Here is a 17,443-nt window from a genome sequence, read left to right as displayed (position 1 = left end):
AAGAAATATGAATATATCCAATTTTTATTTGACATCTCCATCTGACATCTATAAATTGTTTGACATCTCAGATTTAACATGTCAATAACTGAGTCCCTGTTCTTCCTAATCTCAGCTAATATCAACTCCATTCTAAAAACCTGGCTGCCATCCTAGATGCCTCTCCTCTTCTCACAGGCCACATCCAATTTGTCAGCAAATTCTGTAGGCTTTGCCTTGGAAATATCTAGAATCCAACTACTTCTCACTGCCCCCATTCAAATCACCATCGTCTCTCTCTGGGATTATTACAATAGCTTCCTGACTGGTTTTCCCACTTCTGTTTCTAATGCCTTTGGTCTACTTAACACAACTGCCAAAGTGATTCTGTGAACACGTTTTATTGTGTCACCCCTTTGCTCAAAATTGTCTAGTGGCTCCCCACTCTGACCTCACTTCCTGTGACTCTCCCTCATTCACCCACAGGGGCTTTGACTAGAATACCCTTCTCCCCAGAGAGCTGTATGTATCACATCAATTCATCCTTTACTTAAATCATATTCTGGGTGAGACGTTCCCTGGACATAATCTAAAATTCCATATACCCCTGCCCAAAACCTTCCATGCTCCCTTCTTTGCTTCAGTTTTTACTTAGCACGGTTCGTAAGATACCATGAAGTTGAATTGTTGTATACTGTTTGTCTATTTCACCAATAAAACGTAAGCTTCAAGGGGGCAGTAGTTTCCCCCCTTTTTGGTCACTGCCCTATCCTTAGGAGAGAATAACTGGAATACACTAGATACTCAATAAACATATATCGAATGAATCAAGGCATGCCTGTCTATATTTTGTGATCCCATAAGGAAGCTTGCAGAAATTAACAAAACTGTGACCTTCCCTAGCTGTGTCGTTCACTGCGGTAGCCCTCTCAAAGACACACCTTCCCCTTCTCACTTGCTGGCAGAACTCTTAAGAGGTGAATCCTGATTAGCTCGAGCCACTATGACAAGTAATGTTTACTCTGCCAATCAGGGGTTTAGGTGCAAGCATATGATGCAATTATGGCCAATGAAGTTTACTAGGAAATGTTTCCTCACTTAAAAAAAAAAAAGTAGCATGGAAAAATGTCCACCTTGTAACCAAAGGTTGCCAGAACACTCAAGACAACAGAGTAGAAAAATGGAAAATAGCCTGTGGGTTCCTGATAATACCATTATGGCAATTAATTAGCTACCTGTACTCTAAACTTCATGTTGGGTAGGATATTTATCCCTCATTGTTTAAGTTATTTTAGTAAGGTCTTTAATTACTTATATTTTAATTAACATAGAAAAAAATTTTAAATAGTCACAGTTTCCTGCAATGTGTTAATCAAACTAAAATGAAGATGGATGTCAGGTGTTTTCCCCCTTTTTTATACTGCATGCCTACAGAACATGTCATATGACAATAAAATAAGATCTCTCAATATGAGTCATATTTTCTCACAGAAATTCATTTATAAACAGTGTGTTCTTAATTAAGAGTTGAAAAGAAACATATGACCAAAGCAAAGGCAATCCAAATAATAGAGCTTTGAAATAATTTAAATAGTAAATTGTGCTCTAAACCACCATCTGCCTCACCAGGTTCTGCAGAACTATCAGTACTTATCCAAAGGAAGGAAGAAAGGGAAGGAGAGAGAGAGGAAGTCAGGTGGTAAGGAGGGATGTGGGAGGTCTCAAGGCCACAGAAAATCAGGACACGATGAATTTTTAACATAAATAATTACACTTTCTTTGTGTGTGTCCACACACTGGAAGGCAGTTAGGGGACAACTTCATTCATCTCAGACGCTCCCCCTCACTTGTGAAGTAATTCTAGATTTACAGGGAAGGGGGGTCTTGTGACTCAGTAATGGTTTGAGTCCAAGGGCTAACAGTCATCAGGTTTTGGTTTTTAACTCAAAGCCAAACCATTAGTCAGTAACAAAGCCAAAGCTTTAGCTATCCAAAACTCTAACTCTTCAAGTTCTCACTGTAAGAACCTACCAAACTATAGTGTTTCCTCACTGAAGTCTTATAAACTTAGAAAATTCCTACAAATGTAAAATCCCTAGACTATTAAATAACTTCCTTTAAACATAATGGGCACTAACTTAACTCTATACTTAATATAATGCTTATAATATATGGTAACTCTTTAATTGCCAATCTTCTATTAGCTGTCACTTTGAAAAATTACTGGATGAAATTATGGCTCTGAAAAAAAATTATTGAAGGATGGTGGGAAAAGTAGAGATTTCCTTTAAAATCTTCTCAGCATGTTCTACAATAGTGAAAAAGCAATGAAAATTATTCTATTGGTAATACTTCAAAAAGTATTTATGAATCCATTTAGCTGAGGACTTTAGTCCTGAGAGTACACCTGATCATGGTAAGGCTGACCATCTATTGACAATCCGGCCTCCTCCCACTCCCCCTGCTTCTCCTTTGGGTCACTCTCATGCAATGACACAGGGAGGAAAGCAGAAACATGGATAAAGACTGGATTAAAAGTATAGAGCCATAAAATTGTTAAAAAAAAATGGATGTTGTCCTAGTCCATTCAGGCTGCTATAACAGAATACCATGGACTGGGTGGCTTATAAACAACAAAAATTTCTTTCTCACAGTTTGGGTGGCTGGTAAGTCTAGGATCCTGGTACATGCAGGCATGGTATCCAGGGAGAATCTAGCTATACCAAAGATGGCAGAAAGGGGAAGGGGGTCTCTGCAAGGCCTCTTTTATATGGAAACTCATCCCACTGTGAGGACTCCACCTTCACGATCTAATCACCTCCCAATGGTTCCCCCTCCTTTGGGGTTAGGATTGCAACATATGAATTTTGAGGGCAAAATAAACATTCAGATCATAGCAGATGATAGGTAAAAATGTGTTTTTCCAAATATAAATTAAGTGCTATTTGGCTATAGGAGATTCAAAATATTTTAGTATTTTATCTTCATTGAAGTCAACTAGATAAACATTATACAAATGGGGGAAAAAAAAGTATTAATTCCAAAATTCCAACATTAACTATGACATCAAAAAAATTCAGGCTATATTTCTCACAAGTACTCAAGGCCATGTCCAAAAGGGTATCTATGGACTAACAAGAATAACCAAAACTTACTGTGCCAAGAACTACGTTAAGTGCTTTCTATGGTTTCATTCTTTCAATTCTCAAAACCAACCCTATTAAGTTATCCCCATTTTACAGATGAGAAAACTGAGCCTTAGGAGGTGAGATTAGTCCAAAGTCAACAAAGTAGGTGGCAGAGTCAGGATTCACACTTGTTCAAAACACCACACCAGTGTCTCAATCCTTGTCAAATTCAATCTATTAGTTATAAACACTGCTTTGATTCTAACGTGGTTTCCTAAAGATTTTAAAGAAATCTCAAATATATTTCTATACTTTAATGACTCTCAACATGGAATGCAAGCTTTTTTTTTTTTTTTTTTTTTTAAAGATTTTATTTATTTATTTGAGAGAGAGAGAATGAGAGACAGAGAGCATGAGAGGGAGGAGGGTCAGAGGGAGAAGCAGACTCCCTGCTGAGCAGGGAGCCCGATGTGGGACTCGATCCCAGGACTCCAGGATCATGACCTGAGCCGAAGGCAGTCGCTTAACCAACTGAGCCACCCAGGCGCCCGGAATGCAAGCTTTTTTAACTAAATTTTTTAATTCCAGTATAGTTAACATAGTGTTATATTAGTTTCAGGTGTACAACATAGTGATTCAACAATTCTATACATTACTCAGTGCTCATCGTGGTAAGTGTGCTCCTTTTTTATTTTTTATTTTTTTTAAATTTATTTATTTGACAGAGAGATAGCACAAGTAGGCAGAGCGGCAGGCAGAGGGAAAGGGAGAAGCAGGCTCTCTGCTGAGCAGGGAGCCCGATGCGGGGCTCAATCCCAGGAGCCTGGGATCATGACCTGAGCCGAAGGCAGCCGCCTAACCGACTGAGCCACCCAGGCGCCCCTGTGCTCCTTTTTTAAAAGAAGATTTTATTTATTTATTTATTTGAGACAGAGGGAGAGAGAGCCGGGGGGCAGGGGGAGGAGGGCAAAGGGAGAGGCAGAAAATCTCAAGCAGAGACTCCACAGTAAGCCGGAGCCCCATGAGGGGCTCAATCTCATGACTCTGAGATCATGACCTGAGCCGAAATGCAGAGTCAGACACTTAACTGACTGAGCCACTCAGGCGCCTTAAAAGTGTACTCTTTAGAAACGCAAGTTTTTAAAACTACTATTTGGAGGGTTAATTCCCAGCCATTATAATTAACTTTTATTAACTAGATGGCAAGTAAATGCCAGTTTTTTTACAATCGTACTAAGTCATATATTATCTCACTTGATCATTATCTATAAAATAGATACTACTCAACTTTACAGATGAAGAAACTAAGGCTCAGAGCAGTGGAGTGACTTGCCCAAAGTCGTACAACAGGTAAAGGATAGACCTGGGATTCAAATCCAGGTCAGTGTGCTCCTATAATGCATTGCACAAACCACTACTGAATGAAGCCTCCACAGTGTGAGAACAATTGCCTTGGTCAACCCATCTGCTGATCATTTCATGAAAGACTAACAGTCTGTTTTTAAATTACAGGTCAAATTTTCTGTACCTGGAGCTGTACAAATATAAATACTTGTCCTTTCCTCTTTAAACAAAAATACATCTCTAGGATAGTCTGGCTTCTGGCAATTTCTATAAACAAATTCACCAAATACATTGCTTTTGTTACTACCATGGCATAAGCACCCTGAATTTTCCTTACTGGAATAAAGCCTGTCAAGTCTTTTTGCAGGAAAATCTCTAGGACTTTTGTAAGCATCAAAACGCTCAGGAAATGTTGATTCGTTAAAATAAATCTTGACCCAGTAAAAACTGGCACTAGGCCTTTTATTTTCTTGCAGTCAGCAAAACTACAAACCTATAAAAATTCAAATAGTAGTTAAGGGCATGCATTTTGAAGTACTTGCATATGTGGTGAGTCACTTCACAAACTCCTACTTTATACTGAAAACTTTTTTAACCTGGATATGTAGGCAGAAATCACTTTAAAAACCTCTAATATTATACAATGAAAGAAAAAGCAAGTCCATTCGGGGTTTACCAGTTGTTTTCTCTGACAACTGTCTTCCTTAGGGGGAAAAAAAAGAGTTTTATTACTTACTGGATCCTCTGTACCTTGCACTTTATAGTTCAAACACATTTGGAAGCTGCTGTTTGTAACCCTGTATTAATCTAGATCTTTGGAAAAATCAAATGGAGGCCAATTTAATCACCCAACAAAAATAAGCAAGTGTGTATGGGGAGAGCACAGCTGAAGGAAGTAGAGAGAACTGGGTCAGTAGGTGGCAGATGGTAACTGGTTCAAACTTGAAAGGAGTTCAAAAGCGTGGAGCAGGGTTTGTGAAAACTCTTCAAGTGAAACAGAAGCAAAAAAAAAAAAAAAGAAAAATGCATAATGTGTGGAAGAGAGGTCCTGATTTAGAAGGGTGTGCTACTGAGTAAAACAGTAGTCATCCAAAAACCTATTTTAATTCATTTGGAATATATAGAATTAAAATATTGTCAATAAAACATTATCTTTCTAGAACATTACACTGGTGACAACAAACTATTTCCTCATTTACTTTGCATAATATTCCTTTGATGTAGGTTATGTCCCCATTTTACAGATTAGGAAACTGAGGCTCAGGTTAAACAGTCTGTTTGGTGAGCTAGTTCAAACATCAATCTTATGACTCTAACCAGCATTTTTCATGTCACTGTATTAAACTGTGGCCATTACAGAACTACTCTTGGCATCTACATAAGGGGTAAAAGAAATGCAACTGACCCTTGAACAACGTGAGTTTGAACTGTGTAGGTCCACTATCTTTCAATAAATATATTGGAAAATTTTTTGGAAATTTGCAACAATTTGAAAAAACAGATGAACCATGTAGCCTAGAAATACAAAATAAATTAAGAAAAAAGTATTATTATAAGACTACAGTATATAATACATATAGCTGTTCATGTTATCAGGAAGGCTTCCAGTAAACGGTAGGCTATTATTAGTTAAGTTTTGGGGGAGTCAAAATTGCACACAGATTTTTGATTTTGCCAGGGACTGGTACCCTTAACCTCCGTGTTGTTCAAAGGTCAACTGTATATCCTTTGGTTATATATATATATATATATATACATATATATATATAATTATGTGGTCACCAGACTAGGTTTAAATTGTATGTGACTTTCCAACAAATACTATTCACCCTTAACAGAAACCCATGGAAGTACTTAAATAAAATGAAAGTGTTATTATCCATTTCTTATTTCCTGAAATTACTGTGAAAATAGCAAATTAGCATGAACTCAGTATTAATACAAACTCCGTGCACAAATTTTTAATATACTTGTCAAAGTAACATTAATAACATTCACTGTCAGGTTCAGGTTATATCCATTTCTATTACGAAAAACACTTAGACTTTCTTTCAGAATTTTTGTCTGTAATATAAAATAAAACCGAAGGGTCAAATTTTTAGCCACCATTAAAAAAAAGGCTAAATATTTTCTATTATGACCTAGGTAATAAATAAGGGCTCTGTATACTAACCACCTAAAATATATCTGGATGGCCTTTAAGGTTAACTTCTCAAACCTATTTAGTTGCCAAAAGAATAGTATCCAAATTGCACATCACATTTTGTCATGAGTAAGGAAGCCTTAGAAACATAACCATTGCCTCCTCCTTACAAATTCAGTCTCTGTTACCAATTTGTGTCACCAACATCTGAGCACTTAAACACACAAGACAATATGGGCCCACATTTTCAGGGTCTACAGATGATGACTGTATTCATGGTTCAAGATGCTGGTTCTATAAAACTGTTTCCTCCCTGAACCTCAACCTCTTTCTTTCTTTGAACTAATTCCACAGCTATAACCCAGATATACATGATATCCAGATTTTGTTTTTGAGAGAAAAAAAAAAAATCTCTGAAAATCAGAAACTTATTCCATTCCTAGATGCTGTTCTTAGCACCAGAACTATACCCCAATTAAAAAAAAAAAAAATTCATTATCCTGATTTCAGTCCCGTTTAGAACATCCACTAGCCTGGTAAGCTATTTAATTTTAAATACTCCTAGGAAATAGAATTGACAGGGATGGGGTCACCTTTGAGAAATTTATGGAAATCTGTGAGATGATGACCTTCAAAAAATGTATTTTACTCCATGTAATTCAATATGATGAATTAAGGATCAATTTTGGAAAGTTGTTAACAAAACTTTCAAATTCGCTCATCTCTCAAATTGTTGCATTCTACACAGGTAATTTATTACTTTCACCAAAGGCATCTCTATTTTCTTTCTTGTTTCAGATGAATTGTAAAGAGACTTATTACAGTAAACATTCAGCTAACATATTAAATCAATCGTGTCATTAATCAGGTAAGGAACATTAAAACAACATTCTATATATTTTACATGAAGACAAAGAAACTTATATAGTCCACAAAACACAGTTTGAGAACTATCACCAATGCTTTGATCACACTTAGGAACCTACAAATTTCTAACCACATGTAAAATCTTCACACAAACCACATGTAAAAATTGTTGCACCCTAAGCTTAAGTAACTTGTGCAACACGGTACAGGATGAATTTGTATACTTTTCTTAATTGCTTCTAAAGCTCCAGGATATACCCTGGAGTTGCTGACTCATCAACATTTTGATTTATCACCCTATACATGTAAGGCTTGAAGCTGGGTGCTTTACAAATCACAGAGTTATAAAAGATATGATCCCTTCCCTTTGGAAGTTTACAATCTTGCAGAAGAGATGAATAAAATAAATGCAGTGTGAACGGTACTCATCAACTACTAAGGGAGAATAGAAGACGGCACTTCAGGGTGATTATTCAAATCACAAAACAGGTAGCGTTTTAGTAAAAGAAAATGAGCAGGGATCACAAGACACCTGTGATCAAGATGGTACAACCCGTGAGGCAGCATATGAAATGTGCGGTTAACGTCTTTGAGGGCGAAGCAAATGGAATATGATGCTGGGATAAGTAGGAGCCAGATAAAAATAGGACTTGGCCTTTATCTTGTTAGGTGAAGGCCTTTGTTCAGAATTTTAACACTTCCTTCAGAAAGGTTTATTGTCCTATGGTGTGTAGAATGGGTTGAATAATAAAAATGAAAAGGCAAAAAGACCAGTTAGAAAGTGACTGCAGTAACTGTCTAACAAGCATGAAGTACGAACACTTGAATTTGGAAAACGGCAGTGGAAAGAGAAAGAAATAAACCAAAACTTATAGTTCTTCCTGTTCTCATGAAAATGATTACTGAAATAGTCATATATGTCATGTGTTGATATATAAAGGCATAAAATAAAACCAAACACTTGTAAACAGACTTCCAAGAAAAACTTTGCTTAAATTATCGCATAAAGTTACCTATTTTACTTTGGAAAAACCATTTATTTTTTTTAATTAAAAAAAAATTATTTTTTACATTTTTTACAGCTTTATTGAGATATAATCACATACCATACCATTCACCGTTTTGGAAAAACCACTTATAACAACTCCTTTTAATGTATTCTAAGGCAGCATACACCATTTCTTAATATGTCTTTGATTACATTTTTGTACTATTTTAAAGACATTTATTGTAAATGTCTTAAAAATAAAACTTTAAAAACTACAACTAGAAAATGTCTACTAAATTGAAAGGCAATCTATACTTTGCTACATATAAATTATTTCTTAAAAACTATCAAGGTCTGTTTGATTCATACTAATTTTATGATACCAAAATACAATGTGTATCTCTGTATTTCACAAGAATGAAAGAAGTATCTTATAAATACATTTCTCTAACTGATTACCAACATTATTTTTATGACCCAAATGGAAAAATAAACATATAAATACCCAAAAGATAAATTACTTGACCATAATAATAAACTCTATATTTTGGAAACCTCATATTTACATGTTACCTTTCATATAGGTATATACATATCAGTTTGATGAATAAACTATTTTCAACTAATTCAAATTATCAAAATGTATTATTATATATACAACTGAAGATCTTTGTTTTCTCTTGCTTTAAATATTCCCTGCCCCCAGAAAATTCCTAAAGGCAAATTTCCAGGAGTGGGGAAAAAGTGTAGTTGCTCCATGCATTCAAGAAATATTTAGTCAATAAATATTTATGAGCTCCTTCTAAATGCCTATCATCAAACAACAACAATTTTTAAAGGAATAATTGATATACAAAATGCTGTATAACTTGATGAGTTTGGAAGTAAGTACACACTCGTGAAACCACTGCCATAGTCAATGCCATAAATACATCCAACACCTTCAGAAGTTTCTTCCTGCCCTCTTTATTTTTTGTGTGATTAGAACACTGAACGTAAGACCTACCTCTTATCAAATTTTTAAGTATAAAATACAGCATTGCTAACTATAGGTACTGTGCTGTACAGTAGATCCCTAGGATTTATTCCTCTTGCATAATTTAAGTTTATACCTTTTGACCAAAACCTCAGCTTCCTCTTCCTCCCAATTCCTGGTAACCACCATTCTATTCTCTGCTTCTAGGAGTTTGACTTTTTGGATTCCTCACAGAAGCGAGATCACATAGTATTTGTGCTTCTGGCTAGCTTATTTTACTTAGGATAATGTCCTTTAGGTTCATCTATGTTGTCACAAATGATGGGACTTCCTTCTTTTTTAAGGTATGGAAATACTGCATTTTCCTGATGCATTCACATGTCGATGGACATGTGGGTTGCTTTCATGTCTTGGCTACTGTGAATACTTCTGAGAAAAATATAGGAGTGCAGATAGCTCTTCAAGATCCTGATTCCAATTTCCTTAGATATATATACCCAGAAGTCGGATTACTGGATCAGATGGTAGTTCTTAATTTTTTGAGGAACCTCCACACTGTGTTCTATAGGAGCTGTACTAACTGAAACGCAGCATTACTCTTGGTTCTTTCAGATGTATTAGTGATGAACACAACATAAAAAGATTCCTGCCCTCAGACAGCTTTCACTTTAGAAGAGGAAAATAATCAATAAACAATAATTTTAAAAAATTAATGTCATGGTAGTTTTAAAGGTGATAAGTGCTGTGGAAAAAGAAAAGAGACAGGAAAGAGGGGAAGCCTCTACTCAGAGTGGAATGGTTGCCAGGCAAGGCCTCATTAAGAAGATGCGATGGCCTGGTCAGCAAAGACAGGAACTTTAAATTTTACTACAACCAAGATGAGGGCTTTTCAGCAGAGGGAGGATTTTCGTCTTTAAAAAGTAGCCAATAACATGTACTGTTAGCATTGGATGTCAAGGAAGTAAAGTTGATTTCTTTTAAAAAGGAAGAGGTAAGTACTTTAAAAAAAAAAAAAGTTAGTGAGTAGGACTGTAAAACAGCTACCTCAGATCTAGAAACCAAAATAACAGCTAACATATACAATTACAGCAGGTGTTGCTCAAGGAGCCCTATCCCTCACAACAACTCCATGTGTGACCACATTCAAAGGTCAATGGTACCTTATCCATATTCCAAACACTAAAAAAGCTTAAAGCAAGCCATTTTGGTAGTAAAATCTGACTAAGTTCATATTAGGTAGCATATGGTTCTTGATTTATCCTACTTGGCAAATAATATACATGAATAAACATTAATTAACCCTCAAAATGTAGGTAACCTTTAAATATCCTAATTAATGAAAAGTCATAGGTACATCTATATGTATACATATAACCTTTTTTTAACTGCCCTATTTTATGCAGGAGATGGTGGAGTTACATCGTTCAGGTTATCACATTCAAATTAAACCAGCCATGCTTTAAAAAGAAAGGAAAAAAGAAACATACAATAAGATTAAAATTCTATCCAGCATATAACCTAGAGTAAGATGGAAGATGTTACTCATCTGCTGTTACAGGTTTTGATTTTACAGATTAAAGATACGTATTTTTCATACAAAACATCCCCTAAACATTGGCTAATTGCTTTATCTGATGTTCAACCAAAGAAAATGTTATTTATTCCAACAAATGAAGGAAAAACAGGCAGTTTGAGACCCACTCAAAGATGGTAGATTAGCGTCCGACATGGCATCTTTCTATTGGATTTTAAAGGATAATTTTTTTTTAAAGATTTATTTATTTATTTGAGAGAGAGAGAGAGCACGAGCAGGAAGGGCAGAGGGAGAGAGAATCTGAAGCAGACTGTGCGATGAATGTGGAGCCCGACAGGAGGCTCAATCTCAGAAGCCTGAAATCACGACCTGTGCCCAAACCTAGAGTCGGCCGCTGAGTCGACTGTGCCACCCAGGGGCCCCTAAAGGATAATTTTAACTAGATATAAACTTGACTAAAGCCTTGTCTTTTAAAAGCCCAAGATGTAACTCTATAGCTGAGCTGTCCAATATGGTAACCACTAGACACATGTGGGCTAGGGAGCACTTGAAAAGGGACTAGTCTGCCTTTTAAAAATATTTCTATTTTATTTTTTTAATTTTTAATTTTATTTTTATATGTATTTACACACACACACACACACACACACACACACACACTTGTAGCAAGAATTACTATCACAGTCACTGATTGGGCCAGAGCCCCTTGTGGCGTTAGCAAAGACTTGCTCCTCCTCATGCAGCATGACCTACACTTGTGAGTTCACCGGCCAGGCAGTGGCCTCAACTCCAAGCTCCAACAATGTACAGGAAAGCTGATTGGTTTGAATTGAGATGTGCTATAAGTAAAAATAGACATTGAATTTCAAAAACCTACCATAAGAAAATAAAGGTAAGATATCTCATAATTTTATATTAATTATGCGATGAATAATATTTTGCTGACACTGGGTTAAATATTTTATTAATTGATCAGTTTCTTTTTCCTTTTTTAATGTGCCTACTGGACAATTTAAAATTACACGTGCAGCTTACACTACACTACTACTGAATGGACAGCACTGCTCCACAGTAAAGACTGAGAAAAAGACCTGACAAAAAAATTTCTCAAGTACTTATGTTCTAGAACGAATAATTTCACTTTAGATCATCAAAAAGATTAATACAACACAGATAAAGGTAGAAAGATATTTATCAGAAAGGCTAAGGTAAGTTTTTTGTAACTCAAGAGTGTATTATTTTAGATATTCAAGAGGTATCCCAAAATCAAAGAATAAGAAAAAAACCTCATGTATAAAATGTCTGATTTAATTTAAAATTAATTTTCAGTATTTCCACAGTACTAAGTATATATAGGAGGGTTTTATGTCCTATTTTCCTTCAGAGGGTTAGGATAGATCTAAGTTTCATAGATCACATACATACCATGATGGCATCAGAAAACAGGCAACTTATTTTTAAGAGAGGGAAAATTTCATTCCTCCTAAAAAAACTTTAGAGTTTACATGAAGTTGGAGAAAAATAAATCTGTATCACAGTATGATCTATCATCATGAAAAGATACACCGAATGACATTTCCCAAATATCCTTAAAAGCACTCCAAGTATGTATTATACTAAAGTTAGACATACACATACTCCACGGTTCAGCAGTTCTGCTCCTGTGCATATGCTCATCAGAAAGGAATGCTCAGTTCTACCAAAAGATATAAAAAAATTCATAGCAGCCTTACTTGTAGCCCCAAATTGGAAAGATATTCAATATCCATTTACAGTAGAATGAATAAATGGTGGTATAATCACACAATGGAATATAGACAATTGGGGGGGGACAAATAATACACACATGGATGACTCTCAGATACATAATGTTGATCAAAAAACTCCGACACAAGAGTTCATATTACATGACTCCAACCATATGCAGTTCAAAAACAGGCAAAACTAACACACAGTAAAAAATGCCACAGATTGGTTCTGTTAAATAGAGGTAGTACTGACTAGGAAAGACAGCCTTCTGAGGTAAGGTGTTAGTTACGTGGGGTATGCTTATGTAAAAAGAAAAAAAAAATCACTGAACTAGCAAGTAAGAGTGTCTGTTTGACTACATGAAGTTATAATTTGGTAAAAGGTTTTTTGTTTTTTATTTTAAAGGGCCTTAAGTATCATGAGTTAGTTTCAAAAGAACTACTTAAAACCAATTCCTATTTTAAATTTACATTCCTATTTTGAATTTACTTAATCCTACAACTAAACTTATTTGCAGTTTTTTTTTTCAAGATTTTATTTATTTATTTGACAGAGACACAGCAAGAGAGGGAACACAAGCAGGGGGAGTGGGAGAGGGAGAAGCAGGCTTCCCGCTGAGCAGGGAGCCCAATGCGGGGCTTGATCCCAGGACCCGAAGATCATGACCTGAGCCGAAGGCAGACGCTTAATGACTGAGCCACCCAGGCACCCCTATTTGCTGTTTTCAGTTCAACTTTATTCAAACATACTCTTAATTTTGAGGTGACATGATAAATTTTCATAAATGAATAATTCATAATGACTTTAAAAGTGTAACAATCCTTGTTTGTACTTCAAATATTTAATTGTAATACTTAATTCCTATCTTCAATTTAAAAAGATTACTTTTCATGCTCATGGATTAGAAGAACAAGTATTCTTAAAATGTCTAAATTACCCGGAGGCAATCTATAAATTTAATGCAATCCCTATCAAAATACCAATGACGTTTTTCATAGAACTAGAACAACAACAAAAAATCCTAAAAAAAATTTTTTTAAAGATTTTATTTATTTATTTGAGAGAGGGAGATAGAGCAGGAGCTGGGGGAGGAGGGGCAGTGGGAAAAGCAGGCTTCCTGCTGAGCAGACAGCCTGACTTAGGGGCTCAATCCCAGGACCCTGAGATCATGACCTGAGCTGAAGGCAGAGGCTTAACTGACTGAGCCACCCAGGAGCCTAAAAAATCCTAAAATTTATACAAAAGACCCCGAATAGCCAGAGCAATTTTGTAAAAGAAAAATACAGCTTGGAGGTATTACAATTCCACACTTCAAGTTACATCACAAAGCTGTAGTAATCAAAATAGTATGGTATTAAAAGAAAAACAGACACAGAGATCAATGGAACAGAATAGAGAGCCCAGAAATAAACCCACAATTATATGGTCAGTTATTACTTGACAAAGGAGGCAAGAATATGCAATGGGAAAAAGTCTCTTCAACAAATGCTGTTGGGAAAACTGGACAGCAACAGGCAAAAGAATGAAACTGGACTACTTTCTTACACCACATACAAAAATACACTAAAAATGGATTAAAGACCTAAACGTGAGACCTGAAACCACAAAAATCCTAGAGAAGAGCATAGGCAGTAAGGTCTCTGACACAGGCCACAGCAATATTTTTCTAGATGTGTCTCTTGAGGCAAGAGAAATAAAAGCAAAAATAAACTATTGGGACATCAAAATAAAAAGCTTCTGCATAGTGAAGGAAACAATCAACAAAACTAAAAGGAACCTAGTGAATGGGAGAAGATATTTGCAAATGACGTATCCAATAAAGGGTTAGTATCCAAAACATATAAAGAACTATACAACTCAACACTCAAAAACCAAATAATCCAATTAAAAATGGGCAGATGAAATGAACAAACATCTCCCTAAAGAAGACATCCTGATAGCCAACACACACATGAAAAAGTGCTCAACATCACTCATCATCAGGGAAATGCAAATCAAAACTGCAATGAGATATCACCTCACACCTGTCAGAATGGCTAAAATCAACAACACAAGAAACCACAAGTGTTGGGGAGGATGTGGAGAAAAAGGAACCCTCTTGCACTGTTGGTGGGAATGCAAATGGTGCAGCCACTGTGGAAAACAGCGTGGAGGTTCCTCAAAAACTTAAAAATAGAGCTACCCTATGATCCAGCAATCGCACTACTGGGTATTTACCCCCAAAATACAAAAACACTAATTCAAAGAGATACATGCACCCCTATGTTTATAGCAGCCTTATTTATAATAGCCACATTATGGAAGCAGCCTAAGTGCCCATCGACTGGTGAACGGATAAAGAGGATGTGAGATACATAGATAGATAGATATTAGAATAGAGAGAATCAGGGTGCCTGGGTGGCTCAGTCGGTTAAGCAACTGCCTTCGGCTCAGGTCATGATCCCAGGGTCCTGGGATCGAGTCCCGCATCGGGCTCCTTGCTCTGCAGGGAGCCTGCTTCTCCCTCTCCCACTCCCCTTGCTTGTGTTGTCTCTCTCTGTCAAATAAATAAATAAAATCTTTAAAAAAAAAAAAAAAGTTACTTCATGGTTTAAAAAAAAAAATAGAATCAGAGAATCAGAATATATATACATAGAATATATATACATACATATATAGAATATATATACACATATATATAGTGGAATATTATATATTCCACATAAAAAGAATGAAATCTTGCCATTTGCAATGACATGGATGAGCTAAAGAGTATAATGTTAAGTGAAATAAGTCAGAGAAAGACAAATACCACATGATTTCTCTCATATGTGGAATTTAAGAAACAAAACAAACGAGCAAGAAAAAAAAAAAGAGAGAGAGAGAGGGACAAGCCAAGAAACAAACTCTTAACTATAGAGAACAAACTGATGGTTACCAGAGGAGAGGTGGATGGGGGATGGGTGAAATAGGTGATGGGGATTAAGGAGGGCACTCGTGATGAGAATGGGGTGATGTATGGAATTGCTAAATCACTACATTGTGTACCTGAAACTAATATAACACCGTATGTTCATTATACTGGAATTATAATAAAATTAAATTAAATTTAAAAATAATAAATAAAATACCAGTAAACCCCTCCCAAAATAAAAAGATAACTTTGAATTTCACAAAATCCACAGTTTCTGACCATATCATTTCCTTCACTGATAAAGTATGCATAGTCAAGATTAAAGTTGATATTTGGATTTCATTTACAATTTCTTTTATAGTCCTAATGTGCTTATTTAAATTTCTTATTCACTTTCACTCTCCCTCTCATAACTGACAAGAGAAAGGAGAAAATGCTACTTTGTCAATGGTGAAGAATTTTAAACACAGAAAGTTACTACATTAAAAGTTCAATATACTGTGCTACGGAAACATAAAAGACTGTAAATTTATAAATTTACAAATTGTAAATTTATAAATACTAGAAATTCACATGGCTTGACAAGTGATTAAAAAAATCCATAATACTGATTTCTGTGTTATCTCATGCGAATATAAATAATAAATATCCAGTTAATAAGAAAATATGTATTTAAAGAAGTTGGCTTATTCACTACAACTTCAACAAATACATTATTTTATTAAATATTTCTATTCCAAGCAAGACAGCAGGCAAGTTTTCTAAGGAAAACACAAAACTTAGGGGAGGTTTAAAGGTAGATATTAAGAAGGAAACTTTGGATAAGGCTAAAGGGGACTGTGTTCACCACTGACTTTAGTCAAATCATTTGGTACATCCACATGGGGTCTTGGGGTTGCAAAAGACAAAAACACAAAACAGGTAAGTTTCTTCCTTTCTTCCTAGTAATACATCACATGTCCTGAGACCCAGGCTCTGCAAGCAGAGGAATTGTTATGCTACACCCATCTAACCACAGGTGATAATGCAGATAGGGATCTTAGTCGATGGACAGAGGCTGAGTCAGGTGTCCATGGATCCTGATGAAAGATTGGCAGAAATGTAGATGGCAGCTGATCTCTATACTAGAAGGTAGAGTTGTCAAAGGCAGGAAGGACTTTAAGCCTGCCTGATTATCTAATGTATATTCCATACTGTCTTAGATAAATAAGTGCCTCAAATATCTCATTTTCAAATCAAAACATTCTTTAAAATAGTTCTATACTGAAAAGGTAAAATGTAAATACTTCAGATGCTTAAAATGGGCAAAACTGTTTTTATCTAAACCAGATTTTTAAACAAGATTTATTTATGAGAGAAAAAAAGAGAGAGTGGGGGAGGGTAGAGGGAGAGAGAGAATCTCAGGCAGACTCCCTGCTGAGTGAGGAGCCCCATTCGGGGCTTGATCTCATGACCCTGAGATCATGACCTGAGTGGAAATCAAGAGTCGGACGCTTAACCAACTGAGCTACCCAGCCACCCCCCTAAAGCAGCTTTCACTGACTTACCCAAAATTCAGAATTACCAACACTGAAATGTATCCCTTTCCTCTGTTATAAACATCAAACAACTAGTTAATCAATATCTGAAACTTAAAGAAAAATAAATAACAAAATGCAACATAATATTCTTTCTATAATTGGAAAGGCTTAACTACATTTTAAAAGAATGGAGCAATAGACAAAATACAATACCTTCTGGATGTGTTTCTCCTGACTGTTAAAATAACAGGTCCTGAGAACAGAGTTCTGAAATAGCTCACAGTCCAAAAGCTCCCTGAAAATTAAGAAAAATAAATATTAC

The 17,443-nt window shown here is 35.7% G+C and overlaps 1 protein-coding gene and 1 non-coding gene across 2 annotated transcripts in view; both read right to left on the bottom strand.

The window, feature by feature from the left end:
* NRIP1 (nuclear receptor interacting protein 1) overlaps positions 1-17,443 on the bottom strand; it is a 97,837-nt gene that overhangs the window by 61,213 nt on the left and 19,181 nt on the right. Inside the window, exon 2 of the mRNA XM_032406299.1 lies at positions 17,335-17,416. The gene's annotated coding sequence lies outside the window, so the exon portion shown is untranslated. The remainder of the gene's footprint in view (positions 1-17,334; positions 17,417-17,443) is intronic.
* LOC116634177 lies at positions 11,618-11,770 on the bottom strand. The gene has a single exon (XR_004299885.1). It is a non-coding gene; the product is annotated as a small nucleolar RNA SNORA62/SNORA6 family (small nucleolar RNA).

This window comes from Phoca vitulina, unplaced genomic scaffold, assembly GCF_004348235.1.
Source record: "Phoca vitulina isolate PV1807 unplaced genomic scaffold, GSC_HSeal_1.0 scaffold8, whole genome shotgun sequence".
In the NCBI taxonomy this organism is placed as follows: Eukaryota; Metazoa; Chordata; class Mammalia; order Carnivora; family Phocidae; genus Phoca; species Phoca vitulina.
This window is presented reverse-complemented; position numbering and strand designations above follow the sequence as displayed.